This window comes from Rhamphochromis longiceps, linkage group LG5, assembly GCF_057381845.1.
Source record: "Rhamphochromis longiceps isolate RC_006_pf linkage group LG5, R_longiceps_female_GT1.1, whole genome shotgun sequence".
NCBI classification, from domain to species: Eukaryota; Metazoa; Chordata; class Actinopteri; order Cichliformes; family Cichlidae; genus Rhamphochromis; species Rhamphochromis longiceps.
In genome coordinates this window covers 8,904,176-8,916,346 of record NC_140561.1, presented here as the reverse complement: position 1 = coordinate 8,916,346, position 12,171 = coordinate 8,904,176, and the positions used below count along the sequence as shown (strand labels likewise).

The window sequence follows — 12,171 nt, the reverse complement described above, 5'->3', positions numbered from 1 at the left end:
AAAGTTCTTAATGAGAGAAAAATATCAAGGCTCTGTTATTCACTGTGAGTAAGGTGTCTTAGCTTGGAACTTCTCATTTATTTAAAATGATCTTTTATTTATTTATTTCTTATTTAAAAAAAAAAACAGTAGCACAGAACACAGTGAAATTCTGAAATCCACAGCTTGGTTTGGAAATTCTGGCATCAAACTTCGACATTTTCACTAAATAGGTAAACATCTGTTGTGTATATTCAAACAGTCTGAAGGTTTGAGATGAAGCGTACAAATCTGACACAAAGCTGACACAAAGCTGAGTTTTATTATTATGAGCCGTGCTGTTGTTGAGCACCGTTGCAGAATTTGGAGCTCTGGATTAACCTTGAATGGGTCTGAACTTGAGCTCAACACTTAAGATGGTTTAACAGACTCTATAACAAACTTTGGATGGAGTTTGATACCAGATGGAGATGGATACAGCTGGAGTTTATCAGAAAGTCCTTTGTGTGTTTGCTGCGTGTCCATTTTGGAGACTAAACATCAGTCTTATCATTTCTAGTCAGTTTTAACTATCATCTAACCTGCTACTGAATTTAAACTTCAGAAAGTGTAACAGGAAATTGCTTAAAGTATTTCATAATTTTGGTGGATTTTCACTCTTATTCTAGTTCAATGCTGGGAAACTAGTTTGAAACCAGGAGCAAAAGTGTGGAGGGTTATGTCCCCCCATTTGGACAATGCGAACTCACTGAGAATAAGAGAAGAAGTATAAATATATTTAAAATATATTAAGATATAGTGATAACATTGTTACGTTTGATTAAAACCTTCCAAGCACCAGACATCAATGGACACTGTTTTCTAGGCTAAATCTGTTCGGGCCTTTAAAAACACGTCCTGTTATGGCCAAAAAGTTAAAAGTGAAAAAGCTTCTTTTAAGGATGTAACAAAGGCTTGAATTCAGCCTTATTTCAACCATTTACTAATTTCTGTTAATCCATTGAGAAGTTTTCTTTTGATTAGAGCTCTAAAAGATGTCTAAATGATGCCCAACCATCAAGGCTAGAATATGTTTGAATGTGGTTCCAAAGTAAAGCCAAGCCTTTGTGTGACAGTTTTTGGTTATGAATGGTTACCAGACGGCTGAATACTTATGAGATGTTTGGGAAGAACTGTGTCTTTTCTCTTCTTAACCTTAAAATTAGACACAAAGGACGCTTTAGACATCTTCTCAAGCACTCAAGATGATGGCTTTTCACCTTCTACTTATTAACCAAATATCGATGCTGTTTATACGTCTGGTGAAGTCATCCTTTTTTCAATGTCTTTTCAATACCATGTTGCACAGTTGGAACAGCTTAATGATTCTCATACAGGTGCACTTATTAGTTGTGCCTTTCATATATTTCACATTGAGATTTTTTAGTGGTCACATACTGTATACATACTATAACACAGTGGTCCCCAACCCCCGGGCCACGGACCGGTACCGGTCCATGAGTCGTTTAGTACCAGGCCGCAAGAGTTGAGGCTCGGGTGTGAAATTTATGGTTTTCAGGGTTTTTATGGTTATTTTTTATTTTTTGCGTTTTTATCGTTAACTCGGTTTCCCCGGGTCTTTTCCCATGAATAAATCTTTTTTTTTTCTTTGCACCAGTACTGATTTTATTTTGTTGTATTTATCTGCGACACCTTAAAGGCCGGTCCGACATAAACTGGTCCGAGGTGCAAAAAAGGTTGGGGACCACTGCTATAACATACAATACTAACAGAAAATATAAATATGTATTGTGTGTCTGCTAGTAAGATAATACAACTTACTCCAAATACAAACCCAAGGACACCCTGCTTGTGTTATTCAGTTAAATGTTAATTATGTAGCAGCAAATTACAACACAGTCATGTAAAGGCTCTTTGTATTGTAAGTTGAAGATCCTGGAAACATAATGGTGCCAAAAAGCTACTGAAGAATGCTTACAAAGAAAAACATTTTGGTGCCAGAATCCATTGTTTGTTTGGTTTGACATGAATATAAATGTTTCTGAATTAACCTAATCAGTCAGGGTTTCACAACAACACTCTTTCACCCGCACGCACAGAGAAGTATTTCAATTTCTTGCAACAAAACAGATACTGAACATAATGTTAATGTGCCAACTATTACATAGATATAAGTTGAAGTTGGTCAGTGGATGTTTTCCAATTGTTAAATAATGAAACTGTGACGTGTCATCTTAATTCATTATCATCACTTTCATTAATTTAAGTTTCTTAAGTAATTTTCCAAACTTGTAAGAGGAAACAGTGTCCTAATGAGCACTCGCACTTCTAAGAAAAACAAAATGTCATTTTCGTTTGGAGCAGCTAAATTTGGAGAGAACTGCAGATGCTGCAAAGTGCAGGTATTCAAAATCTCATCTACCTCTCAAATGAAATAATTAGGCATTCCAGAAAAGCACTGTTTGTTTATCAGACCAGATGTCTGTGATTCAGATAAATTAGATTATTTAGTCACTGTATCAAAGTGCAATCAGCTGCGTCATTTATATATACCAAGGACATTAAGGGGGAAGAAAGACAAAGAAAGAAAGTAAGTAAGAAAAAGAATATTTTGACGTATTCATATTCTCTCTAAATTCTTTGAGACATGATTTTAGATATATCTTTCGCCCTAACCAGTCACATTGTTTTTTAGCTTTTGCTGCACTGTACAGATTAGAGTTGGCACTATATTCAGTGCTACTTTTGATACCACAGGCAGCGTGAGGCTTTTTTGCGCTTTTTTTTACAGGTCTGTTCAAATGTATTCTATTACAGCTCTATTTACTCTCCATGCTTCTCGAGGCTTGGCACCCTTTGTAGCTGCTGGCACTTTTTATGTCTAGTTTACTTTTTTAGAAACAAAAAATTATGTTATCCTGAAAAGATGAACACTGCCTATAAACATTACAGATGGGGAGGACTGGTTACCTTTGCTGCCTAGCTTCAGTAATGTTATTGTTTTATTGTTAGCCATAGCTGCTAGCTGCTACGTTTAAGGAGAACGGATGACTAATGAGGGTAAATACTAATAGTGTTTTATATTTTAATGTTATTGAAACAGAAGTGTTACTGACCTCTTAGAATTCTTCATGAAGACGGAGTGTGAGTCTTTAAAATGTTTCACCAAGTTTGTTCGGCTGCTAGTGAGGGGAGGGGCTGTGTGATGGCCTGTCTGCAGAGGTGCTGTGTGAGGATCTGTGTCAGCTGGAGGAGGTGGAGATCGTACTGTTGGTATCAGTACAGCTGCAAATCTAGTATTAATATATATTTTTAGCATCCATTAGTATATGAGTATTAATTCTTTTATAACCCTGCTTAATATCTTGTATGAAATACTATGAAAGCTATGATATATTAAAGCACAAATGTTACTAAGATCCATAATTTCCATGTTTTATTGGAGCTATACATTCAGTGAGATTGGATTCAGATCATATTAGAAAATGTGTTGTAGGCAACGTTGCTGTGTTTAGTAAGGAGTAACAGTGTGATTTTAATGTAAGTGGAAGGTTTTTATGTCGTTCTTTCAGAGAACCTTTCACATATTTTGATGAGGGTTTTTTAGGTTTTTTGTTTTTTCTAATGTTGATGATTTGTCCGATAATATGTCCAGAGGTTATCCTGAGTGATAATGAAAAAATAAAATAAAATAATAGTTTTAGACATTTTATATATTTTATTTCACACTTCTTAAAATAAATGTTTCGTTTTCTCCTAGATGATTTCTCAATAGCAAGCGAGTACTTGGTCAGTTCCAAACTGTCCGAATTTACCACCCACACCAGCAGTGATGTGAATACACAGCAGCGAGCTGCTTTGTAGCGCTGTCACGGTTTAGCTTCATCACCACCAGACCTGCACCCAGACTTCACAGAACCACATCAAGCAAGTACTCTGTAAAAATTAGGACTCATCAAGCCTGTGGCATATGTACATTATTTCCACAACAAAGTTGCTGGTGCCCATTTTATGATTACTCTACAAGAACCTCTATGACCTACTGTTAAGCCATGTCTGTGAGTTGTAAATGTTTTGTTTGTTTATTTATTTATTTTCATTTTTGCCAAAGTTCGTTTACAGGAAAAAAGAAACAGGGAATCACACAGAACTGTTCGTCCTGCTGACGTACAGTACGGTGATCTAACCGAGAGCGTCCTGCTGTGGTCTGTGTGCACAGCTGTTCACTTTATTAATTTACACTTTATATTATCCTGTCATACCATAACATTACCATAAAGACACTCAGACCCAATACTAAAACACTTTTCTTCAATTTTAACTCTACTTCAAATCATTCGAGCTGAGCAAATCTTTCAAAGCAATGACAAAAAACAGCCGGTGTAAAGAAATACCACATCCGATGGTTAAAAGCTCTAAAACAGAAATGAAAAGTAAATGACAATTATCAGTGTAAACCAGCATCCTCTGAGCAAGCACATTACTATTCCTGTTCACTCATATGGCCCTATTTTGGCACTCATTTGTCAAAAACACTCATGTGCCTTTATTCCTCCTTTAATGAACTGCAAACCTTCTGCTTTTTGATTAAAACAATTTCAGTGAATGCGTCATACATCCTGACATTGTGGCGGCTTTACTCTTCTTCGTTCTTGCTCGTTTACTGGTTTTCATTCAAACACATCCTTGTATGTTTTCCTTCGTGTTTTGTGGCTGAGTGCAGGAAAGAATCTGGGCTGCAATAACTTAAAAATGTCTAAATAAATGTGTCTCCTTTGGTGGTCAAGCACTAATATAGGAAACTGCTTATTTTCAAGAAATATGAAAAACATATGTGAATATATTTTTAAAAAACTGATTTATTAATGTAAATAAATCTGACGTGCTGTCTGTTTTTGTCATTCTGCCTTTGGGCAACCACATTCTCTATGAAAGCTTCAACTCAATAAATTTCCCAGTCTGATATCATTAAGTAAAAATTGAAATATTAGCTGAAAGAGTCACAATGTTTAGTTATTTATTGTTTTCCTGTTAGGTGTTAATGGGTGCTTTAAGCTACCTCTGGTAAAATGCATAAAATGATAACATTTATATTAATATTGTACATGATCCCATTTTAAATAAAATCCATTTAAAATCTAAAATAAAACAAATGAATTGCAGTTGGTCTGTGCATTATTAAGTAAAATTTGGGTGATGCTTCAACTTAAATATTAAATAGCTTCATTAATTTTGTACTATTTTGTTGAATTAATTTGCATTTTAGATATATTGTAACTAAATAAGCTATTTAAGATCTTTAAAGCTACCTCTAAAGATATAAGTAAAATATTAGTCATCTCTAAGAGCTTTACACATTTATGGAATCAACAGCCTTCCTTTCATGATGCTGCACTGTAGTCGGTGACAGTACAGTCTGTGTTTTCAGAAGAGGTCAAAACTCTCAATGCTTTGTGCTATTTGCACAGCATGCAAGCATGAGAAGACTTTTCATAAAAGCTTGTGTATCCTGTTTGACTTCAAATAGCTTATATTTATGCTCTAGCTGTGTCGGGATTGTCACAAAAGCAGCATCCGCCTATTGCGTGCCACAACACATGAGCGCCTAATAAATGTAGCTGCCTTCTCGACTGGTGTTACAAACTGAGTTGTAGATAGACCTGTATTGGAGCAGAGCTGCTCCTTTGATCACCTCTGGTTCTGTTTGGCTCTCCGCCCTGATATCACTGGACGATGGATCTCCTGGGACCAGTGCAGTACATTAACCAAACATGTTATCTCCTCCCAAAGCTAATTTAATCCAAGGTAGGATTCTGCACTGCCTGCACAAAGACATCAGTTGCCTTTTGGAACAAGCATTTGCAGTAGACTGATTTTGGACTGCTCTCTACATCGCCAAACTTTGGAGTGGAAACCAGTGTGGTGAGGGGAAGAAGATTTAAAGATCTGTGCCCCTGCTGCACTCATACAGCCACAATAATAACTGAGTGGTACTCTGAGTGGACAGAGTCCAATCCAAAACAAATGTATCATTCATTTGCTTGCAGATTTCTAGCTGCAGGTTGCTAATGCTGTTTATAATTACTACTGTGTATTTGCGAAAAGGTGCTGGTGCAGGCTTACTATTATAAACAAACACCAGCGTGTCACGTTGTTACAAACACTTTGAATTTTAATACGCTGTTAACTCCATGAGGGGTGAAAATCTTTCAATTTTCTGGTCATTTGTTACTGACTGAATACATTGATTGTCTCCTCCTCTAATGCCCCAAAGCATCATCAGTCATTTCCCTTTATCAAAAGCAGCTGCAGTACATTACATCTATGAAATCTGATGCTTGAGTGGTTATAGAGCCCAACTGCAAATTATGGCAGGGAGTCAGGGAATATCAGCATTACCAAACGATTGATATATGCAAATTATAATTACTTTTTAATTCGTAGCACCCACAGTATTAGTAACAGGAGGAGTGGTAGCAGTAATGGTGACAGGAATCTTAGAGTAGATACTGGTAGCAGTCCTGTATTTGCTAATACAGTTGCCATTTTGGCTCAGGGAAGAAATGGATGGATTAAAAAAAACAATCTGTCAACCTTTTTCCATTTCCTTCCTCCATTATTGCTTTTGCTTGTTAGATGCTTTGAATTTAGAGCAAAAGACAGAGAGTCACATTTGTAATATGACAAGCACTGGTTAATCTCTGCAAGCCTAACCAGAGCCTTTGTTAATCACAGCTCAGTACGCTCTGTGTAGCCAGATCATTTATCAACTTCCTTTTCCTTGGTATCAAGAAACTAAATAGATTACAGCAACAATAGGCAGGGGCAAGTTTGTGAAGCGCTCAGTAGTGTTATCTTTAGCTGCTGGGGTGCTTTATCAGGTCGAGCTGAAAAGAGTGGAGAGAGCCAAACCTGCATGCTGATACTGTAACAACTGGAGGAAAACTAAGTTACTGAGAGTAACGACAGCTCTGTGAGTACGAGTATGCTCTGTGAACTGCAACAGAACTTTTGAAGCACTCCACAAAGATGCACATCACGATAATCACTATCAAAAAGCAAACAAATTAAAAAAGACCTACAAATGAGTAAGGAGAAATACTCGAATTCCTTTCAAGCATACCGAAAGTGAGAAGTACAGGCTTGTGCAATAGGCTTGCTCCACCACTAACTTCTTTATATCTTGCTAGTAAAATGTGAAATAGGTGCATTCATTTATAGAAAAGTGCATTTATGGAAATACAGAATATAAGGGGGAAAAAAGTTTGTACAATTCTTACAATCTGGAAAGTTAACATTTGGTATGACAACATTTATCCTTCAACGCAGCCTCAACTCTTTCAGGCAAGCTTGTCATTTCTTTAGTTAGTCTTCAGGAATTGTTCATCAGGATTCATGAATGATATTACACAACTTTTTTTGTTTTGTTAATGTTGCGATCAGGCTTCAGAGAATTCCAGTCTGTAGCTCTATTTGTGTTTTTCAGTCAAAGCCTGACGGTACTTTTCTGTGTTTGTGACATGTTCGTCAATTTTGTCGAGATTCCCAGCACCACTGACCGAGTCCTTAACCATGGCTGAATCTCCACCATGTTTTGGTGTTGTTCCCAGATCATCATACTAAATGTTGTTCCAGGATCAACATTGCAAGTGACCAATCAGAACGTCATACTTTTGCAACTTCAGAAAAAACTGCGGTAAAACAAAAAACTGTACTTAAGCTGCGAGAAACCGCCTCTGTCCGCCGATCAACGGACCCTGACCCTAACCCTAACTCTAACCCTTTAATAAACGGTAAGCAGAATTGATATTGTCCTTGCAACATTGGAATTTCATAAATGCACGAATGGCTTGGCAGCCAAAAGAATAACGTCACAACAATGTGATTGGCCACTTGCAATGTTGAAATGCTCACTGTTGTACCTCTCTCCTGATCCTTGCAAACATATTGATGAGAATTTGGTCCATAAAACCTGCTGTGTAATCTGGTGTACTTCAGCTTTTTTCTTCATGTTTCTCTTACTTAATGGCTTCTTGACAGCCACCCTTCCAATCAGGCTTTAGTGAATAGTAGATCAACTGAAGGACCATATATGTGATCATTATTTTATGTCTTCTACTGTAGATGATTTTTAGGGCAGCTACTTATCTAGTTTCCTCAAACTTTTAAAGGACACACTGGACAACATGCCGAGATATTACAAGGTTGTGGCTGGTAGCTCCTTGGAAATCACTTTGTTGCACAAAGTACTGTTTATACCTGTCAAACATAATGGTATGTGTTTTTGTGACAGGTTGATATTAAAATGCCTAAACATCCAATGTAAATGTTGCTTTTCTACTACATGGATGAAATACTGGTTTATCCATTGAGTTGCGGCCTTCTTTTTTTCTTTTAATCACTTGTGCATGTTTAAAAGACCTTCTGATTTCTACATTTAGAAATCTGACATGTTCATTCTGCCATTCAGTATGTACAGGATGCAGTGTGTGTCCTGGATTTGTCTTTTTCCGTATATTTTACATTCTTTGAGTCTCCTTTTGAGTGATTGGTCTGATATGTCTAAATTGTCGTTGTCTGCTGCCTAAGGCACAGTCTCAGACCAAACTACCAAGTATTAATGGGACAATGGAGGAAATATTGTATTAAATAAACCGGTAATACAGTTCCAAAGCCTTTATCTACTCAGCTAACTCCTAACACGTTATATAACACTGCTTGGTCATACCCCGAAAATGTGACTTGAGAGGGTCCAGGGCAGGTATCAGGTCATAACAAGTTGCAAGCAAAACTGGATTCTTACTGTGATGATAAACCTACAGGACACACTTCTACATCACTGTGTCTGGATTTAATCACACTGGAACACAACAACTGGTCCCATTTACCACTAGAAATAACAACAATGGCCTTTTTTCAGTTTTCATCCATCGTTCTGTAATTCATATCAGAACATTACCACGTGCCTGAATGCTTAACTGAAAAAAAAGAGACTGTGTGCCACAAACAACCACAGTTGTGCATTTAATGACCAACAAATTTTCAACAGAAAATATATTTTCACTGAAGCTATTTTTTTACCTTCACAATAAGCAAATGTTAGTAAATGTACTTTTTAGATCCAAACAATTTTTAGACTTGGGAAAAAACAACTGATCGTAACCGAAGGGCTTCTAATCCACTGTTGACTATTTTGTAAATAGTCAACAGTGCAATAGACTCAATACTTGAAATGTGCAATTCACTTGTATTTTTATTTTTTTATTCCTATTTATTCTATTTATCCCCTTTGTATATTTTATTTATATTTGTCTCTGTATTTATGTGTGTGTGTGTGTGTGTGTGTGTGTGTGTGTGTGTGTGTGTGTGTGTGTGTGTGTGTGTGTGTGTGTGTGTGTGTGTGTGTGTGTGTGTATATATATATATATAACAGTTCTGTAACTGTAACTTTGGTCATTGCTGTGCTTTTTTTGGAAGTCGAATTTCCCAGAGGAACCCACCCGAGGGATTAATAAAGTTCTATCTTATCTTATCTTATCTTATCTTAGATGACCCAGCATGTGACTCTTTTGCACAGCCCTACATTTGTACACTGTCTCTCCTGCAGCTGTGGTTCTTCATCCGTTATAGCTGTTTATGATGCAGGAACACAACGCTGCAGTTGTCTGTTGTTCTTTAAAGTGACCTTAACACACACCCTTTACTGTTTGGTTGATTGTTGTGGTGTTCCCACGGTGTTCACCAGTGAAAGCTGCTGTTTGTTTAGTTGTGTTGCTGAACTGCACTTTTATATGTCGTCATGCTAAATGTTTTGCGCTTGCAAATTAAGGCTGGTGTAAAACTTTTTGAGGAAAGCATCACCACAAATAAATGCATTGGCTTAATAGACACATGGCTTGGTGGTTTTATAAGAGAGCATATTAATATGCAAAAAAAAAATTCTCTAGGATGAGGCACAGCCTTATACCACTGATGTACCCAAGACACATCCTGACAACCCTCTATATGATGTATGGAGATAAAAGACCTCTTTTCTGTAGGTGGAGACAGGAGACAGAGCTGGAAGGTAGAAAATCTGAGATTAATGAGAGCGTGGCCTACTCAAACAGTTTCCTGTGCCTGTTTTGGTTTTTTTAGTGGTTTTGTCTCACTTTTTCTGACTATGTTTTAAAACTTTGTGCTGTCTATATTGAATCACAGCAGGGGTGGCAAAACAGAGTTCTTCTGTGCTCCTTTGTAATGGCAAAATTACACAAATAGTTGTAATTTTGGAGAGGTTTGTGTCAAACATGCCTCAGTTCTAAATATATTTTACCCAGGAGACAAAAGATTAATGCCTTTTTTTTTTCCTGGAGGAGCTCTGCAAAAAGTAGATTTCACTTCTTAACCGGCTGTGTTGCTTTAATTCTTACAAAAGTAGAGCTTTTCCACAGGCAGCCTCTGACATTTCTTGCAAAACTTATTCTGTATTCTTTCCTCGGAGTTGCAAGCAAACAGGATAAATCTGTCTCCCTTCGCTGTGCCCTATTTACATTGTGCTTTATTCAACAACCCCTTTAAACCAAATGCCTATCATTTTGGCTGCAAAGTTTAAAAAGCATTTTAATGCGCATCCCAGAAACAGAGAATTGTAGTTTGTAAAGCCGGCGGTCCTGAAAATCAGTGTTTTGAAGAACCTGTATTTTTTTAATTGAAAAAATAAAAACAGTAATACATTTGTGTTTCATGTTCACTAGTGCAACAAGATGTGTCTGCATGCTATGAGCACACAGGTGCAGGATAGACATTGCTTGCAGCTTCAAAGGGTGTTAATGCATATTGGCAGGTTGAGGGTGCAGAAGCCAGGAAATTAGTGTGAACAAAGACTAACAACAAATTCTCCAACACAATCAATATACATTGCTTTGGTGAACAGTACTGTTTCAAGCCACTTTACCTAATGAATCCTGTCCTTTTGGGGTTTTTTAAAATTATTAATTTCCTTTTGACGAGCCCAAATTCATACAGCATTTATTGACTTGGTCCCCACGGGAAGTTATATTGTTACTACCTTCATAACCAACATATTTAGATGAATTTTATTTTTTAAGTACAGATTTCACTGTGAATCACACCAATTACAATGTTTTTTAAGATCCTTAAACGTTACTGTAAGGATGAAGGATGGGCATCACAAAACCCAACGAGGCAATAATACAGAGTAAAATTTATTTTACCTCCGTTCCATGAAGTGAATTCATTTAAAATAAATCAAGTTATTTATTTTAACTTACATTTAAGTTCTTTTGGACCCTAATCAGAAGCAGCATCATAGAGATAGTAACTGGACCCCTTGGAGTCTGTCAGAGTAAGCAGATGGTTGATGGAGATCTTGGCTGAGACACCCTGGATTAGGTGGAGGAGAGGGGGGAGCATGACAGACAGCCTGGAAGCCAGAAAATTAACAGAAAAGAATGATTTTTTTAAAAAGCAGGTGCTACAATAGGTGCTGATTGGTTTAGAGGATGTGTGCAGGTAAGAAGGTAACAGGAACTTTTGAGGCATGTAAATGTTACATGATGGGAAAACAAAGGTGATAAATAAAATTAAGCATTACAAATCACACAAAGATAAGTGGAGATGAGAAAGCAGATATAGCTTATTCCTTACTAAATATACAACTTCATGATGTAAGTAAATGTGACATCGCTTGTCATAGCCATAGTAATGAGCTTACATCAAGAAAAATACTCTTCAGGATTTTGAAAGGAACAGCCATCTATCCACGCAGACCTCCGCACTTTTCAGATTTGTTGCGTTCCCCTTTGCTCCCTAATGGCACAGTAACAGAAAACAGTGTTAGTTTAAAAAAAATCTGCCTTTTGTAGTAATTGTACTAAGTGTTAGTGCCCATCAGTGTCTTTTATTATAAGTAACAATGATACGCATGTGTATGCATACAAATGTTTTCTGCACAATGAAACTCTTTGAATATAGAGGCTGTAAACAGCAATCTTTACAATACATTCACATGCTAGAAGATTTTTAGTGTATTCAGTGAGAGACAGCTGCACAGTTATCAAAACAGCTCAGAATAGTTTCAGATTGGGTGTAACTTAGAGAAACAAAGTGATTTGTGCAGCAAAAGTCTTTAGTGACTTAAGCTAGCATAAGTAGTGACAGTGTTTTCATTCATAAATCTCGACCACCACC

General features: G+C 36.9%; 1 protein-coding gene and 1 long non-coding RNA gene across 3 annotated transcripts in view; one reads left to right on the top strand and one right to left on the bottom strand.

The window, feature by feature from the left end:
- LOC146669182 (uncharacterized) overlaps positions 1-12,171 on the bottom strand; it is a 448,771-nt gene that overhangs the window by 80,599 nt on the left and 356,001 nt on the right. The gene's annotated exons all lie outside the window — the stretch shown is intronic.
- The window catches only part of LOC146669186 (contactin-4-like), a 214,211-nt gene that overhangs the window by 5,703 nt on the left and 196,337 nt on the right, over positions 1-12,171 (top strand). The gene's annotated exons all lie outside the window — the stretch shown is intronic.